Below are 23,665 nucleotides of genomic sequence, written 5' to 3' on the forward strand. Positions count from 1 at the left end.
CCTCTCCTCGCTCCGCTCTCGCCGTCCGAGCTCCGTCCCTCTGGGAGAGCAGAGCAAACACAGAGCAAACTCCGCGTGTGTGAGCGTTAGAAAGAAAGGATGGAGCAATTTGGCTCAAGCTCTTCTCCAGGTTATCAGTATAAAAACACGAGGTCAAATTTGGAGCCACCAGCTATTGGGGTTGCTTGTTCAAGTGGTGGTGTTCAACCATTTGGCTGGGACTAAAAGGTGTCGAGATTTTGCCAGAGGGTAATGTTTGCAAGTCAGCTTTTTCAAGTGCATTGTAGTTGAGGACAGCGAGTAGGCTGAGGGAAAGATAGTCTCAGTTTTTCTGACACAGACTTATTTTAGGGCTTTTTAACTGCTTCACCTTCAAGATAGGCCTCAGCTCAGAATAGTATTTCCCCATTTCTAGAACAAAGACAATTACAGCCGTAGGACAGGGTATGTTTTCTCCTCTCACCGTGTTTAAATCATTGGTGTTTCCGAATTTCCACTGCGCTGCCGTAGGTTACACCAGCCACTTTCCCTGCCTCTCGATTAGTTTGGCACGGCCCGCGCAGGCTGCACTGTTCTGCCTCCAGAATGAAATGTCTGAGGGACGTGGCTTTTGTGCATTTTTCTTTTCAAATTACAAATAACAGAAAATGTTAAAAACAAAACCCGAAATGGCAGAGAAGTTTCTTGCTTCTGTTTTCGAAAAATTTGGAACAATTCAACAGACTTTGTCCTTGTGTTGAGATATGTGATCTAGAGAGGACGCTAGGCAACGAGCAAGGGACGGATCTGTCAGGATGTTTATTGAACTCAGTAAACATCATGACAGGGCACCCTTATTAGCATCAGAAAAATTGCTCAGGTTTTATTTCATTTTGTAGCCCGGAGTAGGACAGACCTGCGTATTGTGTTGGCCCCTGAGTGACAGCATGGGGGGCCATTTATCTAAAGACCCAATAATTCCATCCTCGCAAAATTCAGCTGGTGAGAAGATCATAGCCATGGATGAGCTGTCCTACCCGGGGGACAAGGGGCTGGACTGCCAGAGCACTGCTGTCGTCCCCCCTCCAGGATCCCTTCTCTGGACCTCCAGGTTGGAGATAAAAATGTTTTTCCTGTGCTTTGGCAAATCTCGGTTCCCTGGGCTCAGTCACACACCCTGTCCCCAGGGAGGCCCTGAACGGCAGACTCTACTGAGGGTTTTTTCTGGGAAGTTTTCCCCAGGAAGGACTTTCCTCCATGATTTCTGCCCATGGTAGCAAGCTTCCTCACCTGTGACTGCAACTGAATCTTTTTTGATTTACGGCATCCTCATGACATGCGAGTCAACAGGACAACCAGGATCAACATGTTTTGGAAGGAGAGAAAAAGTCAGAAGAAAACAGAGACAGAGAATACGATTGTTATCCACATCCAGCTCCACAGGGTTTTCTTTGGAAGATGCATTATCTAAATGATACCTAACCTCAAGGAGCATAAAATCTTCTCATTAGAAATCACTGAATGTCACCTTAATTTTGATAGATAAAGTTATAGGCCAGGCATAGCTTTACCATCAGTCAGCAAAAAGATAATATGCTTAAAGTGGTATACGGTTTTTAATATATCAAATGGCTATTGAAAAATGGAATTCTTAAGAGGAAATGCGACCTACCTCCAAAAGGCTTTTCATCCAGTGTCTCGGTAGAAAACAAAAAGTTGCTGCTCAAATCCACTGACTCTTGTTTGTCTGATGTCAAACATTCAAGTTGTTTCGAAAGTTCATGAAAGGTTTCTTCTGGCCATTTTTTTTAATGTCATCTTGGTTCCTGCAGCGTCTTTTCGATGTGTGCTTTGAAATCCTGGTCCATATCAGACTGTTAGTTCTAAAGCAAAGTTCTCAAATTTTTTGCCCTGGGAATTCTGTCTACCAAGCCAGAGCACATTATGTGCCATCAAAGTCATTCACTGTCCTGTGCATTAAGAGAAAGAAAAGTAGCCTTTCCCTATAATGTTGTAAATGCCATACGCAACTCTGTACTACCCCTCCTAGTGACAGTAGCACATCTGCTGGGAACACAGCTATATCAGTTCATGAATGCTGGGAAGACTTTCGGTTTTATGAAACTGAGTAGCCGTCAAGGAAATAGTCATTTAGTGAATACGGACCTAACAACAATTGCCGTAATTGCGCAGAATTAACATTGTTCCTACACTCCATCTATCCTGTGCCAAACTGATTCCACTCTGAAACTGCATGATCTGTTGCAGGAGTTTGAAAGTCTCAAATCTGACTTAGGAAGACAAACCAAGCCAGACCGAACTAATTTTTAGTTTGTTTAAAAACTGACAATTCCTGCTTTGTAACCTAGATTTTTGTGGGGAGAAGGTTTAGGGAAGAAAAGGGATGTTGCTAAACTTAAATGCCTTTGCAGCCTGCATGTTGTAAACAGTCATCTCTCCTCCCCTGCAGGGTTACAATAAATTCTCAAGACCTACTATAGAAACTGTATTTTTTTTATTTTAATAACTGTCACCTGGCTTAAAAATTATACTTAGCTTAAAAATGCAAACAATACTACTACTTCTAAATTTATTTGGTTAATGAAGTCACTACATAAATTTAGCACATTTTTTTGTTATTAATTGCTAAGAGTGAAAAGGGCTAAATTCAGAATAACTCTCTGTTTCAAAGACCTAATTGCCAAGGACCTAGCCTTAATATTAACTAGGATAATTATTATGCAAAGCATACCCACCCAGAATGTTTGCATAGCTATCACAAGCGCTTTCATAAATGATGCTTTAATTAGTCTTAATTAGAATTTGTTTAAGTCAGCAGGGAATGCAGAGCCCGTGAAATGATGTATGTAATAAGCATCAGGCTCACTTTTTACTTGGGGAATAGAGCTGACAAAATCACATCACGTTAAATTGATTCAGTCAGAATTAAAATTCTTATGGTATTAATTAAATGGGGGATCTCATTAGCAGGCTGCAGGGTGACAGAGTGACTCTTTGGCGACCAGATGTGAAGAAGCAGCACCGAACAAGAGCACCATTAGACCAAAAAGTCATCCTGCCGCAGCCGCAGAAGCAGCGGCATTAGGCTTGATGCAAAGTGCTACAACTACTATATTAAGATATCAGAAATTTAGAGCTCTCTTTAGCTAATTTGGCTCCTTTCAGCTAGCATAGTTCAATAAAAAGGGGGTTGCTGGGATTTCGGAGGGCGGCGGGGGCCCGGCGCGGCTCCCGCGGCCCCGGCGGCCGCTTGCACACGCAGGTTTCCCGGAGGCCGGAGCGCGGCGGGCAGCTTCCCACCCGCCCGCTGCCTCCGCAGAGGGAAATCCGGGGAGTCGCCGCTTCCGGCCTGGATACCATCTATTTATAAATTCATAGTGTCAATGGTGATTTTTATACATTCCGCAGACCGCTAATAATAGCAGGCACACTTTTTACTATTTATAAACCAGATCTGCCTTTGCAAGCCTAGTCAAGGATGGATGATATTTACCTCCAATTAGCATACGTTTTGTGAATGGCAGGGGGCACATGCTGCTGCTGGGAACGTTTTTGTCACTGTTAACGAGTTACCGTTGAGATTTCTGTACCCTCGATTGCAATATTTAAAAATTAAATCTGCTCCTTGCCTGTAACTCAAAGGTGAAAACTCAGCTTCAGGGCTGGGTGAGCCCTCCCTCAGCAGATCTGAATAACCCTTTCCATAATCTCCAGTGATGAAATCGTGCTGGCCAAGTGAGCACACCCGTATCATTCTGCATCTAGGACGTCGGCCGGATCAGTGACGATAAACCTGCAGCGTCCTTCTGACGGCAGCAGCAAAGTCCTGCACTGCTCAAGGCAGAGCCAGAACCTCACGGTGCTGAGTGACCCCAGGGAGCAACTCGGGCCAGGAGCCCACCAGTCAGGTAATCACAGTGACATAACATCTCTGAATGCTGTGTGAATGGCAAAGGAAAAAAAAAACCCGTAAATACCATTTTCTGGTTTAAAAGACTGGTTCTCCAGCATTTTTATATATGGAAGCACAAGTCTATGTAGGACCCACCTCCTGAGAAAAAGCGAGAGGAGAGGGGACAGCACGATTTCGCTGCTGCTACTATCATGCCACCGCATTTGGATCAGGGGTGCTGCCAGGTACTGTCTGCTGTTGTATCCAGAAGATCAAAACTATCCTCAAAACTATATTTATAGAGCAATTAGATCCAGGAAACAACACATACACATGTGTATATATACATGTGTGTGTGTGTATAAATATGAGAAAGGCCAGAAGTTTTAGAGTCACCAGGATACGCTAAGTGCCTCCTTTGAAGGTTAGACTGCCCTTGTTATGGTGAGACGGGAGCATATTGCTCCCCTTCCTGTTCTTGTAAGAACATTTAGCACAAGAGCAAGGTTTCAGCTTCTCAGCTGGTGTAAATTGTCGCTGAGGAGCACGCCAGGAAAATTTATACCAGCTGCGGATCCCTCCCCAGAGTGGCACTGCTTGCAGCAGAGGCAGGCAGCTGCTGGTGGTGGCCTTGGCAGCCTGTTGTTTGGTGTGCTGGAGTGCTTCACCCTTCCTGTGGGCTGCTGAGGCGTCCTGCAAAGGGATGCAGCGAGAGGAAGGAGTGAGGCTGGAGGGTCCCTCGTGTTGCAGGACCCTGAGGTCAAGGTACTTGCTGGGATCTTGTTCCCAGGTGTCCTGGAGGATGCCAGGCAGGGGGGATGAGTTTCTTGGTGTTGCCCTCCTCTTCCTGCAGCTCTCTTGGTGCATGTGATGGTGGCTGTGAGGGGTGGGCATGGGGCTTGAGCACCCCATGTGGTGCTGGGCTCTCCTGCCTGGGGGAAGTTCGGCTGTACTGGGGAGGTTGTCCCGGTTCACTGGGCTGTGGGCGTGCAGAGAGGGTATGCTGATGGGACTAGAGACATGCTGAAGCCAAGTAGGCAAGTGCCCGTCTCCCTGCGCTCCCCCTGGTCACCCTGGCTGAGCTCGGGCTGGGCAACAGGCTCTTCCCTTGTGTCCTGCTGTGGTCCTCAAGGGAGCACAGCCTGTAGCTCCTCCAGGTGTGAAACGTGGAGCTGAGGGGTTTCTAGTCTCAGTAGTAAGCATATTCTTATAAACTGTGGCTGCTGCTTTGCAGAAAACTGTAGCTTTTAATTCTGGCCTTTGAATGCATGTTTTATGCTGGAGGAAAAGACAAAAATTTGCAAAAGAGTATTTGTGCATATAAGAAAATCTTGTGGTTCAAGAGCCAGAACACTCAGGTGTTTTTTATTTCACTTCTTATTTCATTTTTTTATTTATCTCAGACACCACAATAACTGATAAATAGAGTGGCATGTCCTGGTCCTCCTAGACAAGATGTGATAATAGGTTCTGTGTTTTTCTTAGACTTACTGTGTGTTTTGTGGAAATATCACCAAATCGGAGATTCAGTCACTGAAAAACTTGATTGTTGGCAGGTCTATAAATTCTGTGCTTTGAGATGGTCTTTCTGTGATATATATATTTTTTTTTTAATGGGAAAGATTCGGTTCAATTTTCACGTTGGTCAGTAATTAACGGCTGTATCAAGTTTGTCAGGTCTCTACTAGTCTCCTCCTGAGATACTTCCATTATAGTTCACCTGAGTCCTCCAAAGGCTCCCCACAGTGCAAGAGCAAGCTCTCTGCCATGCCTGCTCTGATCCTTAAGGCTGGATTTGTAAAAGCTTGCCTAGGTGGGGTGTGTGGTTTTCCTTGTGGCTTTTTAAACATCCTACATGGTGTTAGGGGAACGTTTCAGGTTTTTCCTGGTGGTTGTTCTGTCGATATGTATGCTGCTTGGGTGTCCCTGTGGAAAAAGGGAAAAACTTGCTGTAATATGAGTTGCTGCATTTCCACTAGAGGATTAATATCTATGCACCACAGGGCTCATTTTCACTTTTCCCATATTGGAAAGGGTTGGTGAGGTCTCTTGGTTATGTGTTCCGATAGCTCTGCTGATCAAGAACCTTGTGGAGTCCCTGGTTTTGGAAGGACTGGAGAACAAGAATGAGGGTGCTTGGCAAGAGTATACAACTGATTAATTAAATTGATTCCTTTCACTCAAAACGACACAGAATTCCATGAGGTTCATTTCAATATATTAAAATATAAGAAAAATACTGCACCTGTTTAAAGGGTCTGGGCCTGATAACTTTTCTAATGTCTCTATTTTAGGAGCATGGGGTATATATAGTGAAAACTTACTTAAAAAAAAAAAAAAAAAAAATTGCACCAAGTGAATCCAAATACAGTGAGCTTTCAAAATCTGCCTCTATATTTTTATTCTTTCCATGACCAATTTGTTAATGAATCACAAATAACTGAAAATCTGAAAGAATTTTGAGGTTCCTTCCTCTACAAGCAGAGAATAATAAGAAGTGATGGAGTGTTCTTGCAGGTTTTATTTTCTTTTACTTCAGCTGTACTTAGGACAAACCTCACTCTGCTATCAACTCCATAATCCCATAGGAGGCTGCTCGGAGATCTTGGATGTTTGTAGCACAGGCAACCAAGCCTGAAAGTGCCCTGCTCCACTTTAACTGTGAGAAGTATTTTTCAGTGGAAGGTTATACAAGGGTGAATGTATCTGCATTTGCAGTAAAAGGCTCCATTCCAGAGCCTCTCGCAAAACTGCGTGCAGGTAGTGTGCTATGAGGCACAGTGGCTGTGTATGTGCCGTCCTGGTGAGAAGGCCAGTAGATATGGGCCACTAAGTAGGACTGTGGAGGACTGTCCTACCCGTCTGACTGCTGACACCAACGGGCATGCATGCACTCACAAAAGCATGCATGACTCTTAGAATAAACTAATTTTTAGATATCCTTGCCATGAAGGAAATGCTGTGAGATGTTTGAGCTGGAACAGGCAGCCAGAGATGCTGCCTGCGCTTGTGTCTTGGGTGGGCTTTCCTGAGCGGGAGCAACAGCTCCAATGAGAGGTGTTTTGGGGACTGTTCTGCCCGCCAGCAGCAAGGGCAATCTGGCAGAGCGGAAGGAGATCATGGCCAAAATAATTACACCCCTCTGCTTAGGACACCAGAAAGCCGGTGACCAACGGTTGGAGTGGCAGCTTGCAAATAAGACCATAGGAGAGACAACAGCGGCCTCGATCTTTGTTCCTCTCCATTATGGACGGACCATGCGCTAGGTGTCTAGATAGTCTCCTAAAACAGAGTGAAGGTTGTTTGACTCTGTGGAGGCTCACCTTCCTCAACCTTGGCGTGCTGCCCTTGCAGGGCTCTGAGCATCCTTTACGGCGTCCAGGAGCAGCGCGCTCGGTCTGAGATGACAAGAATGAATCTCTCTAATAACGTCAGCCCCAGCAGAAGGTAGCCTCAATGCTCTTCGTTATCTAGGTTTCCCCTTCTCTCCCTCGCTGACATCCTATCTGGCGTGCTTCAGGCGGCTCAGTCTCCCTCTTCCTCTGCAGTGCCGCAACTGTGGGTCTCATCCATGTACCAGTGAAACTCTGAGCTAAAACATCTCGCCATAGCTCCTGGCTACCAGAGATAGGTCCGTGTCCAGCACTGCGTGGGAGCTCTTACCTCCCCCACTCCAGGTGGTCCCTTGGAGAAAAGGTTCTCATTAGGCAACCACTTGCAATTAGGTCTCCAAATACCTGCTCTCATATGCGCATGTATATACACACGTTTGTATATTTTTGTTTCTTAAAATCCTAAAAATCAGATCATAAAATCTCTTGAGTTTTTCTTCTCTGTATGTGCCTAGAAGAGGACGTGTAAGCATTGCCTTAATTGTTATTTAAAGTTTCTGGGAGCCGTTAGGGAAGAAACGGACTTTGCGCTTTGGCAGGGCTTTGCCTGAATGTGGATCAGTGAGATGTGGTGACGGCTCCAAAGAAATTGGACAGGACGCTTTCCCTATGCCCGTCTCCAGGAGGATGTTGTTAACTGTGGGCCCCGCTCCAGAGGCAGCTGGTGGTGATCAGGGATGCACCTGGCTCCGACGTGCCCGGAGGGGCTGCGGAGCAGCTTTCCCGCGCCGGCGCGGGAAAACGGCTGTTGCGAGTTTGGGAGCCGCGCTTGCCCGGAGGACAAAAGCTGCCGGCTACGGAAAGGCTGTTATTGCAATACCCCCCAACCTGGATGCCCAAGGGCGGCGGAAATACTCCGGGCTAATTAGTTAACCTAACCCTCTTGTTCCCGAGGTCTCCTGCCTGGAAATGCTTGGGACTCTACCAGCTTACGCCTCATCAGTATTCAGATTCCCTGCCAAAGCATGGGAGGGGAGGGGCGAGGGAAAGATAACCATAAGGAGAAGAGATAAAGACGAACTCGATGGAGAACAAAAACAGCCACCTCTGCGCGCTGTGGCCTTGCCATCTCAGTAACCCCTGCGCTGGGCCAGCTCTCCTCCCCGCGGGGCGGGTGCCAGCGACGGACGCTCAGCCGTGCCGGTCCTGGTCCCGTGCCGTGCTCGGTCCTGCCGCGGGATTCTGCCCTCCCCGCGCTCGATCCCCGATGCTTGCGGGGCGGCCGGCCCAGCCGTCGGCTCGGTGAGGATTTGCCTTAACCGAACAGACCTGGCTGGCTTCCGTCTGGCTCAGAAATGGTGGCTGAGGTGAGAAGATGTCCCTAGTTCAAATATTTAGGGAACAGCAAGTGAGTGCCTGGCTGCATGCTTTCCTGAGGAATTCTCATCCATGTTTTTATTTTTTTTTTTGTTTGCTCTAATTTGCCCCAGTCACCAAATGGGGCATCCTGCACAGGCACCAAACGGCTCTTGTTCCTGGGGGTGCACGGTCAGAACTCTTGCCATTATTAAAATAAAAATCCGCACTTAAAAGTAGAAAATAATGATGCGTCATTGCAGTTGCAGCCCAGAACAGGAGAACGTGGGTTTCTGTGTCCTGTTCCAGTTGTTAGCGCTGGCAGCTTGCAGCATGGGGGGGGTTGCAATGGCTTGGGTGGCTCCAGAGGCTTCCGGACATCAGACCGGCTCCTAAGGCGTGCTGCTCCCGCTCACCTCTCCTAGCCGGGAGCGGCGCCAGCACGCCGGGCAGCTGGGACACCCGGCAGCGAGGGTGGCATGCACGGACGTTGGGGCCCGAGCGCGAGTACCGTCCCAAAGACTGTCCTCCTCCCATAGCTTAAATATATAAAGACACTCTGACTTTGCCTGCTGCAAGCCATGCTTTTTTTTTTTTCCCTCAGCAGATATTTTAAGACTTTGGAATCAAATACACATTTTTTAATCTAGTCTAAACCTACTAAAACATTCACTATTCTTACTGCCTAATACATTTATTCATGGCTGTATATATATTTCTCCACTATAACTAACCTCTTTCCTCATGTCTTCATTTTTAATAATATTGCTTATGTGAAAATTGCTGGATAAATTATTCAATTCTCTCTATAATCTAGTATATCTGCAGTAAAACTGCTAACCTGGCTCTGTAAATACACTCATAATAATTTAGGTTTGTCTTTGCTGCTTTTTTGTCTGTGTTTCTTTCCTTCCTCCCCTTTGTCCTCGCTCCAGGATGCTGCTCAGGCCTGTGCTAGGGCAGTACCCAGGAGCGTGTTTCGTTTCCTATGGGATGGAGAAGCTTCTAAGTAGGTGCGTGTGTTAATGGTTGCTTTACACTTCACCTGAAACTTCATTAGTGTTTTTAAGTATGGAATTAGTATGGATAATTAATTATTCCTGCAATCACAAGTATACAAAACTTAATTGCCTGCCACAAATAACTGTTTTAAAGGGTGATAATAAGGGTTTCAGTGCTCCCTGAGCACGGGAACGCGGAGCGAAGTCCAGCAGAGCTGCGTTCGGGCAGCTGCTCCAGCAACAGGAACGGATGCAGTGTAAATTGGGGAAGATCGTGGGGGGACGAATCCTGCCCCGGCTGCCTGCAGCGCGCGGGATCGGCGCTCGGCTCCTGGGTGGCCGCGGGGTCCCCGGTCTGCGGGAACGGTCCAGGGACACGTCGTGCAGCGAGTCCCAAGAGCAGCTCCGCGCTCCGCTAGTCTTGGATGCAATCCCGAATTAGTGAGGCGGGCGTGTGAGCTCGTGCTGAACGCTCGCTCCGTTTAGCCCGTGTGAATACGCTGCCTTGAGGAAAAAGAAAGAAAATGGACTCGCAGTGGAAATCATTATCGGAAGGAAAAAAGCTCCTATTTTATGATTTATGGGGGATACGCTGCCAGGAAAGGGGAGGCCCACGCCCGTATTTTAAAGTAATGAAAATGGAACCCGTAGAGGGAAGTGTTGATCTGGGTACTCTGCAATATCAAAATACTTGCAGGGGATTTACAGTACGTTCTGCGCTTGCTCACTTTGCACTGTGCAAATTAAAAATGAGGAGAACGGCTCCGTTCCCTCTCAGCTGGCTGGATGCGGCCCTGTGGCTAAAGCAGGAGTGCATCTCTTTCCCATCCAGTAATCTACTTCACCTCTCTCTTAACATCCTCTATCATTTAAAGATGTCCAACTATAGCAATATAGCCATTTAAATAAAAAAGGGCAAACAAAATGCTGAGAGTCAGTTCGATCTAACTCAACCTTTTCAAATGACTACACTAATTCTCAACATATGAATTTAACTGTGTGTTTGCCCCCCTATAAACAGGACAAATAAACACTATATCATTTTTACACTTGAACTGTATTATGATTTTAATGCAGGCTCAGGTGAGATGAGGTCAGAGGATACAATTAAATGGATCTGGTACCATCTGGAGATTAGGGTCTCTTTAACCATGCTTGGGTGATTTATCCATCAGCAACTCATGTAGTGCTTCATAAAAACTGGTATCTGTTTAAAAAAGACATTAAAATACAGCATACTTTTAAAATTGGACTGAAGTATTGTGTAGTTGCAGGCAGGTAGCTTATTTCCTAACCACTGAAACAGAAATTCCTGTATAGGAACAAAGCTGCTAACACCAGTTTATGGTGTTTATGGGGAAGCACATAGGGCTTCTCTGTGCAGGGCGCAAGAAACAATACCAAAATCCCAAACCCTTTTAGGTAAATGCCTAATGAGGCAGCCTTTAAATAGGTTAAAATTCCCCGAGTGAAAGGCCATTACCTGCTTTGTTAGGAGGGGATCTTAGTTGCTCATCACTCACGCTTTGAGCTCAACGATATTCTCTCTTATAAGAACCTCTGGAAGGAGCGTGTGCCAGGTGAACAGCTTTCCTATCGCAAACAGAAGTTGTGAGCTTTCTCCTACGTTTTATTACAAGCTGCAAGTAATAGTGTATGGCATTAGCCAGAATTTATTTCGTAATAAAACAAAATGGGTGTAAAATCAAATATTTAAACTGTCAACTTTCAAAGCAAATGAGTAGCTAAAACTCAGTTTAATAATTGATCTATCAATGTGCAGATCAAAAGCTAAGGCCAAAATTAAACAATTATTTTTCTGAAATTATATTTGATTAAAAATTTCCTGAAAGAAAAACAATTCAGCCATTCTTCTGGACAGTAATTTATACAGTTTAGTGATCTCGCTGTCAATAATATACAAATAGCACTAATATATTACTATAATGCTTCATTTTCATTAAGACATCTGCCAAGTTCTCAAAAACCTTTTCCATTTGGGACTTGACTTATAATTGCATAATCCCTTGGGGGAGTTTCAATATTATTTTAATCAATTTTAACCACAATACACAATATGGATGATTACATTGCAATGTCATTTCCAAAGTTACTTTCTCCCATTAGTCATTTGCAAGGGGAGAGGACACTAGAAATATTTGTGAAACGTATTCCAGAAGGGAAACAAATGACACAAATATAGGCTGAATTCCTCCATCACTCAGAAGAATGACAATGTGAATAAATATAAATCTACATCTACTGAGTGGTGGTGGTAAGCGTTGCGTTCATTCTTACGTCTTGCAAAAAAATGGAGCAAATAGTTTTGGGGGGTTTTGGTGGGGCGTGGGTGTGTGTTTGTGGGTTCCCCCCCACTTTTGCTCACAGCCTTCTTGCCTGGCTCTTGTGCCCCCGGGAACTCCCTGGACCACGTCGTGCGTTAGCAGCCGGGCGGCTTCATGCCGGAGCAGCCTGGGGGAGGCAGGTGGAGAGGACGGCGCGGCCAAGACGGGGCGCTCCGGTGGGCAGCTCCTGCCGCCTCCCCTCCTCTTCCCGCCCTGCTTTCCACCCTTGCTGGCATTGCAGACGTATAAGTGAAAGAATTAACGCTGATAAAATATAATTCATGAATTTTCTTTGTGCATTCCGGACTAGCACGTCGTTACAGCACAGAAAGGAAGTATAACTCTGCTGGTGGCTTTCTGGGCTGTTTTCAAAAGATTTTGGCAGTGAAATCCTTATCTCCAGTGACAAAATCTGAAAAAATATATTTAGTGTTGTATCTTGGCTCCTCCTACTCTCCAACCCCAAATCTTCTTATGTTCTCCAGAGAACAGAACTTGCACACGATCTATTCCTTGTTTTAATCTATCTTTGAAGTTCACGCACCAGGTGACCAGATGCTGCGTCTCTCGCGCCTCTGTTTCATGCTGTTGGTATATAACAGCACAAAGTTTGTAACTTGGGAAATCTGCCAGGCAGGGCAAGGCATGGACTTGGAGGAGGATTAGAAGTTTGCAAGCCACAGAGAGGTCAGAGAAAGAAGGAGAAGGCACATCAAGGAAAAAAATATCAACAGATATAACTGTGGAGTGAAAAATGAGGAAAACCAGTTGAAGTGGAGGGTGCTCCAGGTGCATTGCTCCTGCACGTATTTAACGCGCCAGCTCCGACACAGCCAAACCCGCCGTCGGACGTGACCTCGGCACTATTACAGTGGCAATAGTTTCACAAGCGTGACCTCTTTCTGATCTGGGTCTCCAATATATTCCAAGCAAACACGCTTTCCTCACTGTCAACCATACTGTAGATACCTTCTTTCTCCGTCTGCTTTTCCCGAACAAGCTTATTTTCTTGGGTGTTTTGGGGTCCCTCAAACGAGGCATATTACACGCCCACGACAGGGGTGGGGAAGCCGACAGCTGTATCTTAATCGTTGCTAGTAACCTGGACGTGGTATCTCTATAAGTTTTGGTGTTAATCTCAGTAGATGTAAAGTAACGCAGCGTGACCCCTTGTTACGCAGCTTGTGGGTCGCTCCCGCTCTATTTCTGAGAGGTTTTGGGGCAGGGCAGTGCTTACGGCAAGCACGGAGCCGTTGTCCAGCGCAGCAGGTGGCCAATGGGGCGTCTTCTCCTGGTCCTTAAAAACCCGGAGGATGGTGGCTCCGTCGCTGGCAGTTGCTTCCCCCCTTTGCAGAAGGGATGAAAGGGAGGGCTTCGCTCCATAAGCAAACAAAACTGGCATACGTCAATATATACTGAATTATTTTTCTGGTGACTTGCAGTAAGTAAGCTTGCTGCTGCAATGATGTGGAGCACAGAAAAGCAAAGGCAGAAGGATGCTCTCCTCCAGTAGCACGTTCGAGAGCTGGTGGGGCCTTTCGGCACGAGGCGCTATGGGGTTGCGGAGATGTGAAGAGCGCCCCAAGGACCCACGCGAGCAGCGATGACTGCAGCGACGGCCTCGTGACATGGGAAATCCCGTCCGTTCCCGGGTCTCCCAACTCGGCAATCAGCACGAGCTTAAAAGACAAAGGATTCCCCCCATACGGTGGTGGTTTCAGTCGCTTCTTTGCCTCGAGCAATCACAACAGTGGAATTTATGCTGTAATTGTTTTGATAAAATACACTTTTTTTTATCAAGAGGATTCCAGACAAAAGACTACATGAAAACAGAATTAAGGCTGAGCAGTATTTCAGCAACCTAAGGATTAAAAATTATTACAGAAATAGTGCAATCATACCAAACCTAAAAAGCTCACATCCACAAAATTTGGACTGGGTTTTAGTCAAAAACAATCTTTTCACTTGTTGATATGGAAGTACAAAATTATGGTGTCTAAAATAGCTTTAACCCTACCCTCTACTGACACAATCGTCGTTAATACCAAAATAGGAAATCTGAGCAGGCCTTTAAAAATCACTTCAATCTAAGGCTCCAAATACAAAAACCACCCCAAAGCTCTTAATCTTAATTAGTTTCCTGGTATACTTAGAAAATCTCAGAAACGTTGTTTGAGGTATAAAGTAGAAAATACAATGACTCATATAGTATAAATTCATCCACTCTAATTTTATGCCTAAAACCTCAAGAGCTGTTAAAAGACCTAACCGGAAAGTTGTTGTTGGTTGTAAACCCAATTCACCACTCTGAAAGAACAGGGGTGGGGTCATTAAGTGAAAATAAAGACATTTTCTAAAATTTGCATTGCAGTCTGTAACCAGTACAAAGTATGCCTTTTTTTCTTCTCCTTACTTTAAAATAATAATACTAATTAGGGATCTGCTGCCAAAGGGTGTTTCCTAAGTGAAAAGGAGTTATTCTGTGAGCTCACGCTCAATTCAGATGCTCTCTGTCACCCTAAGAAATGCACAGGAATGTTTTTTCCATTTTCTTTAAATTGACAGAAGACTCAACGATCTGAAAGTTTGTTTTGCTTAGTGTGTCTAAGCCAAAGACATGATGTGTTACATCAAGAAGTTCTGCTGCAGGCAGCCTTAAGACTGCTGAAATAGAAACTATTAAAATGAGATCAAAATGCAAGAATAAAGAATTGGTTCCTGCTGAGAGAGAGAGAAAGAGAGATTAATTTTTTTTTCTTCAGAACTGGTGGGAAAATAGGGTTGAGAAGCTAAAGCAGTCCAAAACTTGCTCATTTGAGGTTTTATGAGGGTTTTTCACCTCTGCCAGTAGGAGATTCATCACCTTTTCCATCCTTCCAATGATTTGTGTGATCCTGGTTTATTTTTTAATGTGTTTACTGCATTTAATGTTTCTGTTTTCCTGACGTCATTGCCTAATCTCGCATACCTCATTTAAAAATTTCAACTGAGAGGAACTGAGCAGGCTAAACTCTCACTTTTAATATTTTTTTTGGAAAGAAGAATTCTCTCTCTGTGAGAAATTCCCCAAATAAAATTAAATATTTTATTATCCAAAACAAGAATGGAAAATGAAGATGTGAGTTGTCTCCACAAGGACACACTTGGTCTGGTTCCATGAAACACTTTGTTTTCACAAAATAGCTTCATTGATACAATATTTCGGTTCTGCTTTGACTTTTAAAAGAGATGAGTCATTTTGAAAAAGTGCATTATTCCCCAAAAGCCAAAATGGAAGGCTTCAGTTGTATCGAAACACTGTAAAACTGCCCCAAAGTTCATGAAGCAGCCCTTTCCTGTAAGAAAAACAATAATTTGGGAAACTTGAGGTTGACTCTGCTCACAAGTGGTGCCTCGCGGTGCTGCACCTCTGCTCGGGCTTGGTTTGGCCGTGGGGCAGGAGGGTGGTGGTGGTGGTGGTGGTGGTGGTGGTGATGATGATGATGGTGGTGGGCACCCGTGTCTCCAGCCCCGAAACCTCTTTCAGCGGCGGCGAGCAATTAAACCTCGTGTCACTCTGAAATACGCATAGGACAGAGTTTTGCTAAACCCGGGCGTCTCTTTAGAGGTTCCTCCCCGCGCTTCTGCCCGGTTACGCGTGCTTGGCCAAAGCTTGGAGGCCTCCTTGTCTCTGGAAGGAGGCCTTTTGTCGGAGCTTGCTGTGCAATTCCCACCGCCCACCCAGAATCCCGAGTCCGGGCTCCTGGAGAGGGTCGATCGTGTTACCGACCTGATAGGAAAAGTCTCAGCTACTTAATAAACATGGAAAAGTCTGCTGTGGCCAGGCGTAACCACAGAGAAAAACCATTAAAAAGTCATTTCTACCAAATGGGTGTTTTAAGAAAACATTTCTAAATCCAACCTATAGCACTTTGCATAATTCCTTCCTGTTTATGAAAATGAAATCCCCGAGAAATCTGTGTTCAAGCCCATATGGTGGCTGATGTGATATTTGGCATAGTCATTGAGGAAAGTATGGTTCTGCTAATTTGCCTATCTGCCCCTGGGACAGTTCCCCAGGAACTGTCACTTCGTGCTGCGCAAATGCAATATCTTATTTTCACATCGGCCGCAGCGGGGGAAGTTTGAAATACAAGTCTTTGCCGAACAGTTTGTTTTCTAACACAGATGAGGAAAACAAATATATCTTCAGAATTCCACCGGATGATGGCAATAACAACATCAGCCCGGGGCAATTCCTGGGGAATTAATGACCAGAGGGAATTAATGGCCCCTGGCTTCACCTCAGGCCATCAACTTTTCCAGCCAGTCATTAAGCTCGAGGAAACGTCCTGGGCCTCAATCATTACACTGTAATTGAGACGTCACTAAAAGGGTTAAAGAAGTTTTGACTGTTTTACTACATGAATACTGTCAGTGAAATGCATTTTGAATCCCTGTTTAAAAGACATGTAATTGCCTCAGATTCTTTATATTATCATAACTCTTCAAAATTGATTGGTTTTAGGTTTATGGAAAAATATGCAAATTTACAGAGAGAGACACACATTTCTCATTGTGGGTATAAAAGTAGTTCACAGAGAATCCGTCTGATTGAGTTTGATTACTGAACAAAATCTAATTATTTTAGATACAGGTTCAGGCTTTTCTGGAGAGGCATGCTGAAGAGAAGAAATATTTGGTATCCACGAGTGTTGTTTGCCTGCTCAGATTTGTTTATTCACATATATTTTGACAGTCCAAAATTTTAAATAATTAATAGCAATATTAACTTTTCAGAGTAAAAAAAAAAAAAGAAAGGAAAAAAGTCACATGTAATTGCAAAAGGACAGGTGCTGATGTGCTCATATGTGTACGTCCCTTGCGCTCCTTAAAGGCAAATACAGGTTTGAAGGTGTGTTAGCAATGTCTTTTCTTTCAAATAGTCTTTGAACTCCTTTTTAATGGTTTTTGTGCGTGTTCTTGCGTAAGCGGGGAACCAGCGAGGCATCCAAATTTCTGTACCGAGATGCTTCCACGACGTTTCCGCTACCTGAGAGACTGCAGACAGGGACGTCGGGCTCGGGCACAGGCAGGGCAGCGCCGGGAGAGCTCGGCCCAGGTGGAGCCCTGCCGTGGGGGTCGGGCTGGGACCCGCCGCTCGGACGCCCGCAAATGCTAAGCAATGTATTGCACTTCGCTTGCTGATTTATCGTACATGCTTAAACATTAATTCTGGAGAGGTAGTGAAACGATGGAGCCAACGTTTTGGCCCCTCCTGGGCCTTTGTCAAGGAGTATTTATAAGTCTTTTAAAACAGCTTTGAATAATTGCTAAATCCCTCCCTCTCATAAACAATTATCATCCTTTCCCAATTATCTACTCAATTATAATCTACAAAGTCTCCTGCATTAAATTAAACCATATGTTCTTCACAGTCACTTCTAGTAAGAATACTCCGGTCTGCCTAGCCGTCCCGATACACGAGCTTTCTCTTGCGCAGATCTCTCCTGAAAAATCCTCTCGTCTGCCGCGGCTACGAGGAAGGTTTGAAAACGAGACCCCTCTGTCCAGAGCTGCCTGGATGCTCCCCGTCTGCCCGGAGCTCCGGGGTGGTCCAGCCCCGGAGCCGCCAGCCGTCCTTCTCCTCCTTTCTTAGCTGCGTTGGTTGGATCAAGGCTCCGAGTCTGGAGGGTTTTTCCCAGCTTGATAAGACAGCGCGGCCCTGGGGCTCGGCGACGTGGTGACGCCGCTGCAGGTCTCCGTCTCTGGGCAGGCTTTTAACAACTGCAGTTCTGAAAACATCGGTGTTGTTCCATCGAAACCCTTTGAAATTGTACGTGGGCCCTATCATCTAAGTCGCTGCTGAGGGGCCACACGCTTTCCCCAGTCGTGCAAGCAAGAACATTTTGAGTGCAATATGTTTCTCGGTCGCTAACGTTTCTCTTCTCTTGGTGAGGCTGTAAAATTACCGTAAACCTGCATCGTTTCCCCTTGTCTTTTAAGAGACTTTTCCATGCAGTTAAGTAGTCTCTATCGGGCGCTGCCAGGAAATTGGGGCTGTCCACCCTTTGAGGAAACTGATAGATAATCATTAGGTGTAGAGCCCCTCAAATATACCCTGTTATCAAATACAAAAGAATTACTTATGCATTCTGCTGTGAGACCCACCATTAATTAGGAGTTTTACATATTAATTGCAACACAGGGAAAAAAAAACATTTTTTTCTCTCTTTCTGAAACGCTGTGTGATGCTGAAGGTGAGCAGCTTGGAGTGCTGCTCTGGAGAAAAGAGAAAAAAAACGAAAAACAGGCGGAAAATTTCTGGCCTTTAGGCTCAGCTGCAAGACAGTGGAGCGGAGGCGTCCCCGGTGGGGGACACCTGGATGGGTGCCCAGGGCAAAGCGTGATGGTGCGGGCGGCCCCGGCCCCGGCCCCGGCCCCGCGCGTGCGGGAAAGGCGTTTACCCGGGACAGTGCCCGGCGTGGGGACGTGCTCCGGCAGCTCGCGCAGCATCAAGGTAGCTTAAAGTTACGGCACCGTAAGGAAAAGGAGGCTTGAGGAGTGGGACGCTTTTATCAGGATTTTCGCCGCGTTGCCAGAGCGGCAGGTTCTGCCTCTGTCCCCAAGCCGGCTGGTTCATCTCGGCCTTTGGAAAGGGACCAGCTTGTGCAAAAAGTGTCTCCTACGACCAAAACACAGCGGTTTCTTCCTCCAAATATTGCATTTCCTTTCTGCCTGACTCCTCTTTCCTCTCTGACCCTCTGTGCCTTACTGATCTGAATGAAGGAAGCCTGGCTGTTTTGCGGGGATCAGCTAGCAACCTTCCTGCCTTCCTTCCCTGGCGGATTCGGTTTGGAAGTTAGCACGTGCGCCTTGGGCATCAGCAGCCCCCCGAGCCCCGGGGCCGTGGCTTCGCACCAGGCTGAGCGCGTGCTTGACTCCATGCAATAGCAGCTGTTGCTTCGGTTTCAGCGGAAAGAGCAATCGTCTGAAATAGCAAACATGAGATGCAATCTTTGAGATTCATCTACTTTCGTGCATTGTATCCTAGCTCAGTTTTTATAGGTGCTAGCGTTAAATGCCTGCTAATCTGGCTATGTTTTACCCTTTTTTGCTTTAAAGCTGGAGCCAGTTTTAAAAAGCAGCCCAAAAGATAAACCGGCTTACGTTTCCGCTGTGCGTCGGCGGTGCTGTGGCACCGTGACAAACCAACGCACGGGGCCGTTCGGCATCCTGCGTCCGTTCGGACCGAGTCCTGCTCTGCAAACATCCCTTCTGCAACCTCAAATGCAGAGATGCAGAGACACCCGCGCGCGGGTGTGCGTGTGCGTGGCGCCTCCTGATCCGCTCCCGAGGCTCAGGTACGGAGCGCGTGGCAGCGGCGCAAGAGCCTTCAGCCCGAGCGCGAGCGGGAAGCACAGCGGCGCTGAAAGCCGGAGCCCCTTCCTCGGGGCTTGAACGGGTGCGCGGGGCCACGCGCTCCGGCCTCTGCGGAGCGAGACGCTGCTTCCGACAGGAGTTTTTCCAGAGGCGATTGCTAAGACAACAGAGCAAAACACCCGGCGTGTCAATAAGGATTTGCACTGTGTCGTCGGTGCCAAAAACCTAACTCGATCTCCTCCACTTCAGCACAAATTATAATTTATATGCAACTCCCCACTTCAGGTGGGCAATCCAGAGAAATTAACCTCAGGAGAAAATTGCTTTTTTCTGGCTTAACACGTAGCTTATTATCATGTCAGACAGAAGAGGCAGTGGGGGAAATGCAAAATCACAGACAGGATACAGCGGTGCGTCCATATATTCACAACTAAGGAACTGTTTATTAGGGGAATGTTTAAATTCAGAAGAGCAGGGCTCATTCCTTATGGCGACGGACAGGGACTAGCAGCCAATCCTATGGGCTAATAAAATGCGATACGTTACGAAGCTTCACCCGAGCAATAGCAGGTCGAACGGACGAGACGTACCCACGCTGTCCTGCAAGTATCCCAAAGCACTTTGCAAGGTTGGCAGAGTTTTCCGGAGGGGGACAGAGACGGATCGGGGTCGATGAACGCAGCTGACGGGGTGATGCCCGTTGCGCTCGTGCGGTCGGTGGAGGCCGCGCCGGTTTCACGGCTGGCCGGGGGACGCCGGCTTGCAGCGCGGCCGGCGAGGGCTGCGGCGGGGAGGGGACGCGGTCGGCTCGCCGCCTGATCCGGGTGGGACGCGTTCTTCCAGAAGTGCCTGGGAATTTGGGAAGCCGAAAAAGACTTCCGAGGGAATTGCGGAGGTAAATTGCAAACCGTGATGGGGACGGAAGAGCGAGGGGCCCCAGCAGCCCCGCAGGGCTCTCGAAGAGAAAAGCGAGACTGCAGCCGTGTCTCTGTGCGTCCTGCCGTCCTCTGCCCACGTAACGCAAGTCCTGCACCCGGACGGGTCCAGGTGAGCACAGGGGACTCTGGACTGAAAAAATAGGGTTTTGAAGCTTTTTAGCACCCTGAATTCTCCTTTCTTCCCCTGCTGGCTGTAGCACTCAGAAGCCAGCTTGGTCTGGCATCCGTGTGCGAGAAGCTGCGCAAACAGGGACTAAGTGATAATTTCTCCATCTATCGCACCTGAACATGGAAGTTACAAGAAGAGCAATTTTTTTATGGGCTGTGTTTGGAAAGGGGACAGGAAATTTGGTACAGAAGCGAGCTGCGCCCTTAGACAGCGCGGTGCCGGCGGTGCTGGCGGTGGTGGGAGGGAGCTCGGCCGCTGCGCTGCGGCACCGAGCGCTCGGCACCATCGCTCGGCTGCTGCCTCCTGCTGCCGTGTACCCTCGAGGAACGGGTTTCCGGCATGGAAACGTGCGGGCGCAAAGTCGGAGCCAGAGGCGAGCCCCTGCGCTGCAAGGAGCGCCCGAAATCTTGCCTCGAAATAAAGGGTGCGAAGAGACGAGGATGCTCGGCGTCCGCAGCGGCTTCAAAGGCAAAGCTCGACCGGCGCCGTGCAGGCGATGATCGTTTGCCCCCAAACACACTGCAAAAAAGCTGCTGAGCTGGGGCAGCTCCGGGGCGTCAGGCGCAGGAGCAGCATCCCTGCCGCCGGCATCCCGCCCCGCTCCCGCTCCCGCTCCGCTGGGAGAGGCGCGTGGCGCCTGGGTTAATTTACTGATTAATCTCCAGTCGGCGGCTTGTGCTTTCCCCAGATGGCCAATTAAAACGTACAACTGGCAGAGCGGTGCCCGTTGGCAGGCGCTGCGGGGCCGCAGCTCGCGGCGGCGACAGCAGGCGGGGGCCCCGGGCGGCCTTCTCTCCTTTTTTTCCCTTTTCTTTCTTTTCCTTTTTCTTTTCTTTTCCCCCTTTAAGCCGTTGGCGGCGAGCGGAGGGACGAGCGGGCCGGGCTGGCGCTTCCCGCGCCGCTGCCGCCGACTCTCCCGCGCTCCCGGGCTGCTCCCGTCTTCCCGGAGGCACGAGCGGCCTCACGGCTTCGGGAGCGTAAGAGCCTTTTTCTTTCCTGATTTGCGGTCCCCATGGGTCGATGGTCTAGTATCCTCCACCTCCTCGCAAATATATAAAACCTTTACAGTTGTTTGTGCAAGCCAAAGGCAAAGTGCTGCGTGTGAAGCTGGTGATAAGTAACGCTGCGATACACATAACGGATAACATACTTTTACAGCAGAAACTGAAAAAAGCCACGGAATGTTGTTGTTTGGCATCCCGTACAAATTGTGTTGGTACAGTCATCTAAATAAAGCATAGCGCAAATGATTTAATGAAAACCAGGGGTTTATGTAATTTTTTTTTTTCTTTTTGTCGTTCTAAAGTTGCATGTTGACTCATATGGGGGAATCGTTTGGGCTGGAAAACTCCAAAACAAATTGTTAATCAAGACCAATGGATTTCCAGAACAGGCCATACGTAGTAATGATGATGTGTAATGTTATGACAGCGTGCTATTTTCAGTAACTCTCCTGATAGCACAGAACAGCAGCCTGAAAAATACGTAGGGAAAATATATTGGAAAAGATGCTGCTCTCGCATGTGCTCACAGAAGCTATTACAGCAGTTCTGTATTTCAGAGTAAAACCTGCCTGCTGCCTTTTTTTTTTTTTTTTGGAAGACTTCATGAATATTGATGGTAAACATAATAACAGCAATACTCAGGAGTATAGTCAACTCTTGCTGTACAATTCACATAATTCCCCTTAAATTAATGGGAGTTACATGTGTGCGCTGGATAGGGAATACCCCCCGCGGACCCGAGCCGGAGCCTCCAGCTCCAGCCAAACCCCACCAAAACGCCCCCGACTTCCACGGCGGGGAGAGCTGCAGGATTAGGCCCTGCTAATGGTTTCCTTTTTCCTTCGAAACTGAATTCTGCTGTACTGAATTAAAGGTGCTTCTCTGTGCCCCTGCACTGTGCAATGATCGCATTCGGTAAACGAGCAAAACCCGCTGCCGACCGACTCTGTCGCTCCCCAGCCGCCCCGCCGCTTCCCGGCTCCCTCCTGCCGCGGCAGGACAGGGTCGGTCACGATCCCCAGGGATCGGCGGGTCCCCGCCGCCTGCGGAGGGAAAGCGGATGCTCAGTTTACCCCGTTTGGCTGATTTTGGGTGTCTGACGAAAGGACCGCCGCAGCACAGCTGATGATGAACCCACAGGGGTTCGGAGGCGCTTCAGCACTGAGCGGGCGTCCGACGGCGAGCAGCTCACATTCAGAACGCATCCCTTCCTTCCCTGCGGAAAACCGCATTCTGCTTTTTATTATTCTTATACTTTAATTTCTTAGCCTTACGGATTTGTTGTTAAACACTAGCTGGTTAAATCACACGGTATTATTTCTGCTCTCTTATTGGGTGAGTGCCTAAGCGCTTTGACTAAAATGAGCACGTGTGAAAATTTCAAAGCCAAAGCTTTCTACCAAATGAACACTCTGAGAATATTTTCCCGTGATTTGCGATCACCGGAACGCTGCTGGAAGAGTAACGCAACAGGGGTATGAACATTGCTGCCGAGAGTTCGTTTAAACATTTGAAATTAGTATCAGAAAATGTTTTGCGCTGTTCTCCCATTTCCAGAGCTCTCAAAGGAGTAAAGTAAGGATGAAAGTGTAAAATGCGAATGTCTGAAAGAGAAACAAGTGGTAGCAGATTAGCACTTTTTGACTGCCCCACGCATTTTGCAATTTCAGCATGAAAAGCCTGAACCAAATTCTTAGGCTCGGTAATATTTCTATTTTTTTTGTTCTTGAGAATGCAGCACATCTACGAAGGTAAATGGAATAACGTGGCGTGAGATCTCTGGTTGGAAGGTAGAGCGCGTGGTGGGACTCTTGGGGCGGCGAGGCTCTGCCTAACGCGGGGTCTGGGCAAGGGTTGCACGTTTCCCTGCGGTTACGGCGTGCGATTTGCCACCTTTTAGCCATATAACGCAACTTGCGAAGATTTAAAAGCATATTTTTGTACGTTCTAGCGAGTCTGTTTAGAAGCGCTGGGCTCATTCCAGTTTCCAGCAACTCGGCGTATAAATGCATGTACATATCTCATCGAGTTTACACCCATGAAGACCTGTTTTCCTCCTCAGGGCTGACAAACTGAGTCCTGCGTTCCCTAGGGGAGGATAACCGGAGCCGAGGGGGTGGGAATCACCTCCGGTGTCTGCTTTTAGGCTGCCTTGGACCCGCGGCTGCCTGCAGCGTGCCCCCAATTAGCCTTCGTAATTGCAGCGCGTTGGGTCAGCAAGCGACCTTCTCCCAGCGAGCCTCGGAGGACCTGTTGCCTCCGGCGT

Source organism: Apteryx rowi, unplaced genomic scaffold (assembly GCF_003343035.1).
Source record: "Apteryx rowi isolate R43461 unplaced genomic scaffold, aptRow1 scaffold_145, whole genome shotgun sequence".
Lineage (NCBI taxonomy): Eukaryota > Metazoa > Chordata > Aves > Apterygiformes > Apterygidae > Apteryx > Apteryx rowi.